This window comes from Cetorhinus maximus, chromosome 17 (genome assembly GCF_964194155.1).
Source record: "Cetorhinus maximus chromosome 17, sCetMax3.hap1.1, whole genome shotgun sequence".
Classification (NCBI taxonomy): domain Eukaryota; kingdom Metazoa; phylum Chordata; class Chondrichthyes; order Lamniformes; family Cetorhinidae; genus Cetorhinus; species Cetorhinus maximus.
The window spans coordinates 43,014,473-43,026,803 of record NC_135895.1 but is presented as its reverse complement, the minus strand read 5'-3'; positions in this window follow the sequence as shown (position 1 = coordinate 43,026,803).

Genomic DNA, 12,331 nt, shown 5'->3' with positions numbered 1-12,331 from the left:
TGCCCAATAAATTAGCAGTGCTCCATGACAAATAGGTCTCATTCCAGCAAGGACCCAGTGAGGTCTGGAGCTGCTGTTCATTCTGTAAGATTTGGCATCTGCTGCTGTCAGAGGCAGGGATGAAGGAAGGGAGAGAGTGAATGCCTCCAAGGGGCATGGGTGGTGGGTGGGAGCAAACTCCAGACTCTAAACCATCATCCTTCCTGGTAAATGGTCATGGATAACATGGGCTCATTTGGTAAATCTCTCTATGATGCCAAGGCAATGGTCTCTTTATAGAGTGTGGGGGGTAATGGAAACAAGCTGGGTAGTGTCTGAGGGAGAGTTCTCATACATGGCTGTCATCACCCCGGTCAATGAGCAATGTCACCATGCATAGTCATGTATGAATGGGAGGAACCCTCATCTGTGGTCCTCCAAGATGTCCTTCATCTGGAAGGAATGGGGTGGGGAATGCCATGCCTAAATGGAAGCCAGGCACAGGGCTTAGCATTGGCTTTGTGGCTCACAGATGGAGGCTAATCTAGAGAGAATATGCTGATTAGGTGGATTACTGCAATTTGTTCACAGATCCACTGAGGCCTGAATGATGCAAGCTCCAGGCAACCCTGCCTTTCTACTGGATGTCACCCAGATGAAGAGGAACTGGTACAGGTTAGCCCAGGGCCAGGAGGAGCAATGGCCTGAGTAGTAAGAGGTAGGGGTGGCCTCAAGAAAATCAGGATGCTGGCGTCCAGGGTCCATTGTGACAACAAGCATTGGCCTGACCTTGGGTATATCACAGGCAGTGCAGCTACCTACAGAGGAGTGAAAGACAATGCTAGAGGTGCTTTAAGATGTCCCAGAATGTGATTGCTCACATCTGCTAGCTTCTCAATGAGGACCTGTGGCCACAAAGACTTGGAGGCACTCCCATGCTGGTTGCATTAAAGGTCACCACAGCCCTAAACATCTTGGCCAGTGGCTCCTTCCAGGGCTCCACTGGGGACCTGTGTGGCAGCTCCCAGTCAGCGACACACAAGTGTATCTGGGAGGTGACAGATGCCCTCTTCAGGAGAGCACACCAGTTCGTCAAATTCCACCAGAGCATTGGGTTTTGCAGCAATCACAGGTTTCCCACAAGTGCAATGGGCTATTGACTACATACATGTGGCCTTGAGAGCTCCCTGGCATCAGCCAGTCACATTCATCATGTTAGAACCATATCTTCAAGAACTATACTTTCAAATAGTCGTTTGGTAGTACAGAACTTGGGTATTGCTGAAAAGGGGAGACGTTTTTTGTTGAAGCTTTTCATCTTGCACTCATTTTGCAAGAAAATGCCAATCTCAGGGGAAAAAACATATTTATACTGTATGAGAAGGGAGTGTTGATTGGTTGGCAAGTGGACTATGATTGGTAGAGGCATTGCCACGGAGAATGTACCAGTGATGGTGACTGACAGTTATCTGCCAAGCATTATCTGAAATTTAAACCAGGCAGCTTGACTTTTATTGATCAAAACCTTACCCTGGGGAATGAACCAGCGAATGGCTGTCACTTACTTTGTTTAGCTGAAACAGGCGCAATGTGTGTTCATGTTCTTGCTGTCTGCAAAGAACAGGGCCTGGTGTATTAATATATGTAGCTTCCACACTGTGAGCCCAACTGACAATCTTAAATTGGTTGTCAGCGTAATCCTTAGCACATTGAGGATTATTTAGCAAATGTCCAATCGCAGAACCACATCTAATGTGTTTTGAGTTTTACAAGCATGGGTGGTTGGGTAGAGTCTGCACCTTGCCCGTTGCGAACAACAGAAGGGATATGCTGTTTGATATGATCCACCAGTCTTTGGGACGTATGGCCTACATACCTAGCATCACACTGGCACTGAAATTCATATACATTACTCATTTGTGTGATAGGCAGAATGCCTTTTTGGCTTGATGGCAGCATCCTATTAGTGGCGAGTACCACTTGCATGGCTATTGCATAGTAGCAGTGTGAAACAGCTAGCTTCACCTGTTGCTCAAATTTTTGAGATACCTTGCTCCTTTAGGGTAATCTGAGGTAGACTGGGCACTTTTCAGAGCTGAAAGTGATGACCTTGGGCCCATTCATGAGTTTGCATGATATGCAATGTGAAATGATCTGATCAGGGTAATCATTATCCCACAGGATGTCTTTGATGCGCCCTATTTCAGCATCAAGCTTGCATGATGAGCAAATGGCTTGGACCCTATTTAAGAGGTTGCCGATAAGACCAATTACATAGTGTATGGTACTGTAAGAGTCCCAATGCGTGTATTGAGCAGTGAAGTTAGGCTTGCAGTAGACCGTGGTAGAGATCCCCTGGCAGATTTCTCAACTAGGACTTCAAGGAAAAGGAGTTTATTTGACTGCTCCATTTCAAAGGTGAATTTGAATGCAGGATGGGGTCCATTAAGACATGCAAGGAAATTATTACATGCAACTACGGGTTTAAATTTAACAAACATATCATCCACATATCAGAAATATGAAAGGAGTAGGAGGTTCGGTGTCATTCCATTAAAGTCACGTTCCTTGTGGAACCCAACAAAGGTGTTTGTGAGAGCTGGGCATGGAGGGGATCCCATGGCAACACTATCTATTTGGGCATACAGGCTGTCGTTAAAGCTGAACTCAACTGTGCGAGTTGCCGAGTTCCTAAATTCAATGAGTACTGATTCACGAAATGGTGGTGGGTCTAGATTGCCATGATCTAGTGCTGCAGCGCAAGTATCTATAGCCTCCTTAAGTGGAACACTAGTGATTAAACTAGCAATGTCAAATGAGCACATGGATACTGCATTGCTATTGGGACTGTACATTTACAGAGTGGAATTGCTGTGAGTTTGGTGACCAGGGAATTTGGGGAGGGAGGTGCTCTTTTCTTTCTCTATCTTTCTCCACCTGCAGGAGACCCGGGAGTTGAAAAGCTGCACAAAAGGGCTGAGTTTAGAAAACATCCAAAAGATTTGTTAGTTAGGGGAACAGACAGGCGGTTTCTGTGGTTGTAGATGTGACTCTAGGATGGTATGTTGCCTCCCTAGTGGCAAGGTCAAGGATGTCACAGAGCGACTGCAGGACATTCTTCGTGGGGAGGGTGATCAGCCAGAGGCCGTAGTCCACATTGGTATCAATGACTTAGGTAGGAAAGGAGATGAGGTCTTGAAAGCAGATTTCAGGGAGCTAGGAAGGAGATTGAAAAGCAGGACCTCTAAAGCAGTAATCTCAGGACTACTCCCAGTCCTACGTGCAAGTGAGTATAGAAATAGGAGAATAGTGATTGAACACGTGCCTGTAAAGCTGGTGTAGGAGGGACGGCATCAAATTTCTGAGGCATTGGACTGGTTCTGGGGAAGGTGGGAGCTGTATAAGCTGGATGGTCTACACCTGAGCAGGACTGGGACAAATATCCTCACAGGAAGATTTGCTGGTACTGTTTTAAACTAGATTGACAGGGGGCTGGGAACCGGAGGGCAAATTCAGAACAGGGACCAGGAGATGGAAATTCGTGTGTGACTCTGAAAAACAGAAGAAGCACAGGATAAAAAGTATACAGAAATTTGGCAGTGTTAAAAGGTGTATATGTAAATGCAAGGAGTATAGCAAATAAAGCTGATGAATTGAGGGCATAGATACATGACAGCATGATATCATTGCTATAATGGAAACTTGACTTAAAGAGGGACAAAAACCGCGGTTCCACATCCCTGGATATAGAGTTTTCAGGCAGGATAGAGATGGGGATTTTAAAAAAAAGGTGGGTGTGCAGCATTATTGGTTAAAGAAACAATTACAACTGTGAGGAGGGATGATATACTAAATGAAACATCAAATGAGGCCATATGGATTGAGCTCAGAAATAAAAGAGGAGCAGCCACATTGCTAGGCGTGTACTATAGACCCCCAAATAGTGGAAGGAGTTTACAACAGCAAATATGTAGGCAAATTTCTGAGTGTAAAAACAATAGGCCAGTAACAGTTGGAGACTTCAACTATCCTAATATCAATTGGGATACAAACTATGTGAAGGGCACAAACTTCTTGAACTGCATTCAAGAGAACTTTTTCAGCCAGCATGTAACAAGCCCTATGAGAGGGGGTGCAATTCTAGATTTAGTCCTAGGAAATGAAGCTGGGTAAGTGGATGAGGTAGCAGTGGAGGACCATTTTGGAGATAGTGACCATAATACAGTTAGATTTAGCATCATTATGGAAAAGAACAAAGATAGATCAGGAGTAAAAGTTCTAACTTGACAGAAGACATATTTTTCAAAGCTGAGAAGTGAACTGGCGAAAGTGGACTGGATACAGCTACTAGAAGGGAAAACAGTGTCAAATTTGTGAGGGGCATTCAAAAGCGAGATTCTACAAGAACAGTGTAGACATGTCCCCACAAAGAAAAAAGGGTGGTACTGCCAAATCTAGAGCCCCCTGGTTGCCCAGAAGCATACAGAGTGAGATAAAGCAGAAAAAGAGAACTTATGACGGTCACAAAAAGATTAATACCGAGGAAAGCTTAGAGGTGTACAGAAAGTACAGGGGTGAGATAGAAAAGGAAATTAGGAATGCAAAGAGAGGTTACAAAAAAAAAATAATTGGCAGGTAAAATCAAAGAAAACCAAAAGATGTTTTACCAGTACATTAAGAGCAAGATGATAACTAAGGAAAGGGTAGGGCCAATCAGAGATATATATGGTAACTTGTGCATTGATGCTGAAGATGTGGGCAGGATTCTCAATGAGTACGTTGTCTCTTGTCTTCACTAAGGAGGGGGATGATGCAGGCATTCCAGTTAAAGAGGAAGAGTGTGAAACATTAGATACAATAAGCATAATGAGAGAGGAAGTACTGGAGGGACTGGCATCTTTGAAGGTGGATAAATCACCAGGGCTGGATGGATTGTATCCCAGGTTTTTAAAGGAAGCTGGGGAGAAAATAGCAGATGCTCTGAGGATCATTCTTCAATCCTCACTAGATACAGGCAAGGTACCAGAGGATTGGAGGTCTGTGAACGTTGTACCAATATTTAAAAAGGGTGCAAGGGATAGGCCAGAAAATTATAGGCCGGTCAGTCTGATTTCAGTGGTGGTCAAATTATTGGAATCAACTCTGTGAGACAGAATAAACTGTTACTTAGGCACAGATTGATCAGGGACAGTCAGCATGGTTTTGTTAGGGGAAGATCATGTCTTACTAACTTAATAGAACTCTTTGAGGAAGTAATAAGAAAGATTGATGAGAGTAGTGCAGTGGATGTTATCTACATAGATTTGAGTAAGGCATTTGACAAGGTCCCACTTGGCAGACCATGAGCTTCCATGAGATACAGGGGAAGGTGGCGAGTTGGATCCAAAATTGTCTCAGCGACAGAAACAAAGGGTAATGGTCGATGGATGTTTTTGTGAATGGAAAGAGAATTCCAGTGGTGTTCCACAGGGCTCCATTTTGGGCCCTTGCTGTTTGTCATACATATTAATGATTTGAACTTAAGTGTGGGAGGCATGATTGGGAAATTTGCAGATGACACAAAAATTGGCCACATAGTTGATAGTGAAGAGGATAGCTGTTGTCTCCAGAATGATATCAATGGTTTGGTTGAGTGGGAGGAAAAGTGGCAAATAGAATTCAATCCAGATAAGTGTGAGATAATACATTTGGGGAGGGCAAACATAGCAAGGGAATACTCAATAAATGGGAGTATATTGAAAGGGGTTGAGGAAGTGAGAGACCTTGGAGTACATGTTCACAGGTCCCTGAAGGTGGCAGGACTGGTAGATAAGGTGGTAAAGGAAGCACATGGAATACTTTCCTTTTTTGGACGAGGTATTGAATATAAAAGCAGGGATGTAATGTTGGAACTGTATAAAACGCTGATTAGGTCACAGCTGGAATTTTATGTACAGTTCTGGTCACATTACAGGAAGGCCATAGTTTCTCTGGAGAGAGTACAGAGGAGATTCACAAGAATGCTGCAAAGGCTTGAAAATTGCTGCAGTGGAGAAAGATTGGATAGGCTAGGGTTGTACTGCTTAAAATGGTGGAAGCTGAGGGGTGACCTAATTGAGGAATAAAAAATTATGAGGGGCCAGATAAGGTAGATAAGAAAGACCTGTTTCCCCTAGCTGAGGGGTCAATTACCAGGGGGCATAGATTTAAGGTGATTCGTAGGATTAGAGGGGACGTGAGGAAAAACTTTTTCATCCAGAGGGTGGTGGGCGTCTGGAATTCACTGCCTAAATCGGTGGTTGAGGCTGAAATGCTCAACTCATTTAAAAGACACCTGAAGTGCTGTAACCTGCAAGTCTACGGACCAGGTGCTAGAAAGTGGGATTAAAAATGAGCAACTAGTTTCTTTTTTCTCTTTATGGCCAGTGCAGGCACGATGGGGCTGAATGGTCTCTTTCCGTGGCATAACTTTTCTATGGTTCTATGATGTGCAAGTCCTGTATGGTTTCCATAAATGTGAAGGAACCCTTCACCGTGTACATGGACATCTTGCTCAAAACTGGTTGTAACAATTCGCACAACCATTTGGCCAAATTATGCTGTGCAGAACTGGTCATAGATAAAATAGGTCAATCACTTCTGTGCATCTTAGGCAGCCCATACATACACAGACGCAGCGAGCCATGAGGATGAGCCCTGTAATATATATCACGCGGCGGTTCGTCGTGCTTACACAAGTCCAGCAAGTGTTTTTATAGGTTACTTTCGAGCAAAGCTGTGCAGTCACATTGAGCAGCAGGTCCAATGGATACAAATTTGGACCTGTCGTTAAGAATGTTGCATTTTGTTGATATAGGCACGCTAGTTAAGGATGATTTATGCTTTGGGTGCTTCCGTGTTTTGTTTTTAATATATAAAAATGAGCAGATTTGGTATTACTGGGACAAGAGGCTACTACATGTCCTAAAAGGGTCTTGTCAAAGCCATTTTTAATTATTTGCTTCACCTCCTTTTCCCGGTTTACTGATGTGTATGTCTGGTTGGTCTTAAGGCCTCGCAACGCTGTAAGACATTCAAGTTGCATGTGAAAATCAGACAGGTCATTCGGAATCCTGCAATATGCATGCACTAGATCAGCTTGGCACGCTTTTAAGGATTCGGCGTCTTCAGTGAATGCTGGTTTCTGGTGAGTTGGCTGAAAAGGAGTTCAAACTCAGCAAATGCCCCTTCTCGCTTGATTTGGGGTGAAGGCACACCAAAATTGAAATCAGGCGCAAAAACAAATTGCTCGCTTTCTGAGAGTACATGGTCAGAGAGATTTGTTACGGGGTTAGTGGTGTCATTAATTGCATTGCCTAAACGCTTCTGCTTAAGTGAGTTTATGGTGCAAACGTGTTTCAAATGGGTACTGTTTATGGTGCGGTGATCTATTGAAGCAACATAGCGGCATAAACAGATCAAATCAAAAAATGAAAGAAATTTGCGCACCTCAGACCAAGTGCAGTGTAGGGCATGGCATAAATTAGTAACCCCGTTATCAATCTGTTCAATCTCATCTTGCATAAACGCTTGCTCAATCGTGGAACTGTGTCTCACTTTAGCATTATCGATACATTTGGAAATGAAAACTGGCACAACCTTAGGTTTAATACACTCATGGAGAAATTCAATAGATAGCTTACCTGTTTTGAGCAATATACTGATAACCACACTGGATTTCAAGGAAGGCAAGGAGTGCGCGCTGGGCAGCATTTCCCTCTTCTTCGTGTGCGCGTGTGTGGATTACAAATTATGTTAACCAGTTCTTGTAACTGGTTTTTTAAAAATAGTTAAGTTTTATAATAAATCATTGAGTTTATTGAAAGAAGCCTAGTTAAAGTCTCTTTTATTCTGTGCCTAACAGTAGCGAAGGTAAATAATTTACCATTTTGGTAAGTGAATTAAACATTTACACTAATGGTACGACCTGTGGAGTAGTGAAACTAGATAAACTGCACATTCCCCCCATCCTGGTCATAACAATCAATAGGAAAGGTTTCCATTTTTCGAATGTGCAGCTGATATGTGATCACAGAAGACAAATCTTGCATGTTTGTTTTCGATTCCTAGGGAGCTCTCATGATGCCTACATTCTGAACCACACCCAGGTGCCACAAGTTTTTGAAGGATCTTGGCGATTGCAGGACTGGCTCCTTGGGGACAAGGGATATCCCAGAAGACCTGGCTGATGATGCTAGTTGCATGTGTCTTCACAAAGGCCACTTTTGAGCAGATGATGGGCCTCCCAAAGATGAGGTTCAGATGTTTGGACTGCTCAGGCGGGGCACTTTGATACTCCCCGCAGAGATCATCCCAGATCATCATTGTATGCTGTGCCCTGCATAACCTTGAGCTATAAAATATTGAAGTCTTGGCTGAGGGAGACACAGAGGACTGAGGTGTCTTCTCCGATGATGAGGACGGTGCTGACAAAGGCTAAGATGTCGTGGAGACACATGTAGAGACCATTGCTAGGGTACAACATGGCAGACAGACCTGTGACACTAATAGCTAATAGATTCCAGGTAGTCTAAGCTGCTGATACATTTCCTTTACTATTTGATTTTCTGTCCTCTGCTCGCTGCAGGCCATAGCTCCTTTTGTGTAACACATATTATACTTTGCTCTCATGTACCTTGAATTAAATTGCACTACTTAATGTCTGCCCTGGTGGTAGCTTGATCCTTTGCATGCGCCAAAATGTGCTGATATACAGAGCCATTGTGCTAAATGCACACATTAGAACATCAGACAACACTCCATTCTCCCTCGATCTTGGGAACCTGTAAATAGAAAAGAGATTTTCCCATGTCCTCATTAAGTGAATATGCATGGCACATTGAAAGCAATATGAAATCTTACCACAACAGGGATGCACTCATCTCACCCTCACACCTGCTCCCAATGGTGGGAGCTCTTTCAGGCATCATTGGCACAGTCCAGCACACAGGCCCATCCTACTTGTTCTCACCTCATGAGATAATACGCCAGTCCTTCAAGCTGCAATAAGTATATCAATGGGAAGAGGATAATCAGGGAAAGAGCAGGGCCCATTAGAGACCAAGGGTCAATCTATGGGTGGAGCCAGAGGACCTCAGTAGAGTGTTAAATGAATAGTTCACATCCGTCTTCACCCAGGAGAATGAGATCGAAGGTATCGAACTCAGGGAGAGAGACTGCGAGGTTCTTGAGCAAATTGATATAGGGAGTGACAAGGTATTGGAGGTGTTGGCAGGCTTAAAAGTGGACAAATCTCCAGGTCCGGATGATTTGTGTCCCAGACTGCTGAGAGAGGCAAGGGAGGAGATCGCAGGGGCTCTGATCCAAATTTTTAATTCCTCTCTGGCCACGGGGGAGGTGCCAGAGGACTGGAGAACAACTAATGTGGTTCTGCTATTTAAGAAGGGTTGTAGAGTTAAGCCAGGGAACTACAGGCCAGTGAGTCTCACGTCAGTGGTAGGGAAACTATTGGAGAAAATTCTGAAGGAGAGAATCTATCTCCACTTGGAGAGGCAAGGTTTGATCAGGGATAGTCAGCATGGCTTTGTCAGAGGGAGGTCATGCCTAACAAATTTGATTGAATTTTTTGAGGAGGTGACCAGGTGTGTAGATGAGGGTAGTGTAGTTGATGTAAATTTATATGGGTTTCAGCAAAGCCTTTGACAAGGTCCCACATGGGGGACTTATAAAGAAGGCAAATGCACATGGGATACCGGCTAATTTGATGAGGTGGATTCAAAATTGGCAGGAGTCAGCTGATGATCTTTTAACAAAAGAATAAAATATTTATTAAACAAGATGAACTATATTACAATACTCCTTCACCCACTATACCTTTACTGACATTTACAGATTTGTGAGGATAACACAAGTTACAAACACTATCTTATACACAGTAAGTACACAATGTAAACTACGAGGTGACATGTGGTCAGGCACACCACACTGAAACCAAGTGGCAGATGCCATCCCAAAAAGATGCTATGGATCTCATCAACTCCCCCCAGACACTTGTCACACCGTGAGCCAACTGGTCTCACTGAACTCCATCTTTAACATGAGGGTTTCCAACCTCCACTCTCCAAGAACTCACTTGGGATCTTCTCCAAAACGCTTTCTCTCAGACGCCTTCCACAATGGTTTCGAACTCTCCTTCCAGTGTTCCTCTCCCCTGGATTCAACGTGCATTCAAGCTTCCTTCCTTGCGCTCACTCTGACTCAGCTGTGCCAACAGAACACCACTGCTTCACATGACTGTAGTAAATGATTTACAGACCTCCTGCTGTCTCCTTGGATCTTCTGGCCTCTCGCAAGCCTGTTTTGCTTTAAGTCTGCGTCCTGCAGCTTTCTCCCTTTAAGCTTGGAGCCTTCCTCTGCTTTTCACTTTTAACAGGACCATTTCCAGATTCCTGTCTTTGTCCTTTGACTTAACTTAAAGGGCTTCTTGGGCCTTCCTCTTTTTCCTTTAGGACCTGCTCCCTGCAGTTCCCTCTCCCAGTAGACTGCTGACAACTTGGTGTCTCCCTCGAGTTCCAGAAATCACTTGACATTCACTGTTAGATTAGTTGCTCTAAAGTTAAAGTAAGATTCTTAGACTTATTTTCCTCAGCAGTCTGCTAGTATGTCAGCTACACAGGGACTTAAGGTGAAGGGAGCAGTTTAAGAGCAAAATGACCAACTGAACTCAGATTGCTTTTGGTTAGAATCTTTCGGGGGTGGGGGGCTCACTCTGGAGCCCTGTTGCTAGGCAACAGCAGTTTTATCTACCTTGTGTTTGTTTGTTTTAACTCCCCTTCAAGAGTTATAAACCTTCATTAAAATACAGGCATATTTTAAAGTTAAACTAAAACTCCAGTTCCCCCTTTCTTAATAAACCAATACAGAAACACAAATTAATCTTAAACTTAAAGCTAAAACTCATCCCTAACACCCACAAATACAAATATAGCTTAATTAAACTCTAGTTCCTAACAATATATATTATGGTTATACACCCATGCCACCTACGTGCCTTCAAAGCTTCTTTATCTTTCTTTTCTTATTACTACATCTAGGTGCAGCCCCAACATCCATAACAGGGGCGAGGCAGCTTGCTGACTGGCGAGTGCCCTCTGGTGGCCCAAGGCCTAAAAGGGCCCCAACCTGCCTAGGGTCACCTGCACAGGCACAGTTGCACCCTCAGCCAGACCTGCTGGAGGTGATGGGGTCACTGGCAGAGGAGGTTGAGCGGCAGGGCACCCTTAGAGTGTCCTGGGATGAAGACCCCAGGGTGGCTTGTTGGCGCTTCTCTCTGTGATGCATGATGGCAGCTCCCTGGCTGTTTGAGAAGGGACATCTGGAGGGGGATTGAGATGCACCATTTCCTCTCACCTAGCCACTGCTGCACTGCAGAGCATAGGTCTGAATACATATCTGGCAGCTACTGTGTTCTGCTAGACCTGGGTCTTTAAACTGGCTGCTGCCCTTTCTATGGAGACAGGCAAGCGCTGGCATACCAGAACCACAATGGCAGACAGAATGTGATCAGTCTTCTCCAGCCTTTGGTCCAGTCTCCGCATGGCCTTTGTCATCTCTGCCTGATGATCCCTGCCTGTCTCTGCATCTCCAACATGTCTCTTATGACCGAATCCAGAGGCTTGTCACCTGCATGAGGGTTAGACCAGCAGCGCTCAGAGTGTCAGAGATCTCGGCTTTCTGTTGCTCTGCCAGTTTTGAGCCCATGTCTGTGATGTGCTCACCGGACTGTAACCCTGAGACTGCTCCAGAACTTTTATCCTAAGATGTCCTGGAGGATAACCTGCAGGGAGGCATCACTGATTTCTGGGGCCACACATTGTCATTTCTGGGACATTCTGGTCGATGCAGAATCTTGCGTGACAGCCAGACTGATGTTCCTGTTTTGCAGTGAGTGAATGGCTGTCTGGGTGCCCTTTTAACATGGTGCCAGGACTTTCGATCTCATGAGGTAATAGCGGGAACAGGGACTACATGTCACCCCGCTGCAAAATTCATTGTGCCCCACTCTCATGCATGTGGAATAAGCTGAACAGTGCAAGATCACGCATGGCCAGCTGTGATGTCCTCTCAGAAATCACTCACTTCTGCTTCTGCCACCAAACATATGCTGCAAAACGGAAGATTCCACTCTGGAACAGCCAATTAATGGCCAGAGGATGGCTCGCTGTCCAATTAATGTCAGCGAGTGAGCTTGCAAAGTTGGAGGATTAATCAGAGGCCTTGCAGCTTGAAAGGAGCAGTAGGCTATGATGGCAGGTAATGAAGGAGAAGGCACGTCAAAACAGAGGCTTCTTCTCTTCAATTTTTTGAACTTTAA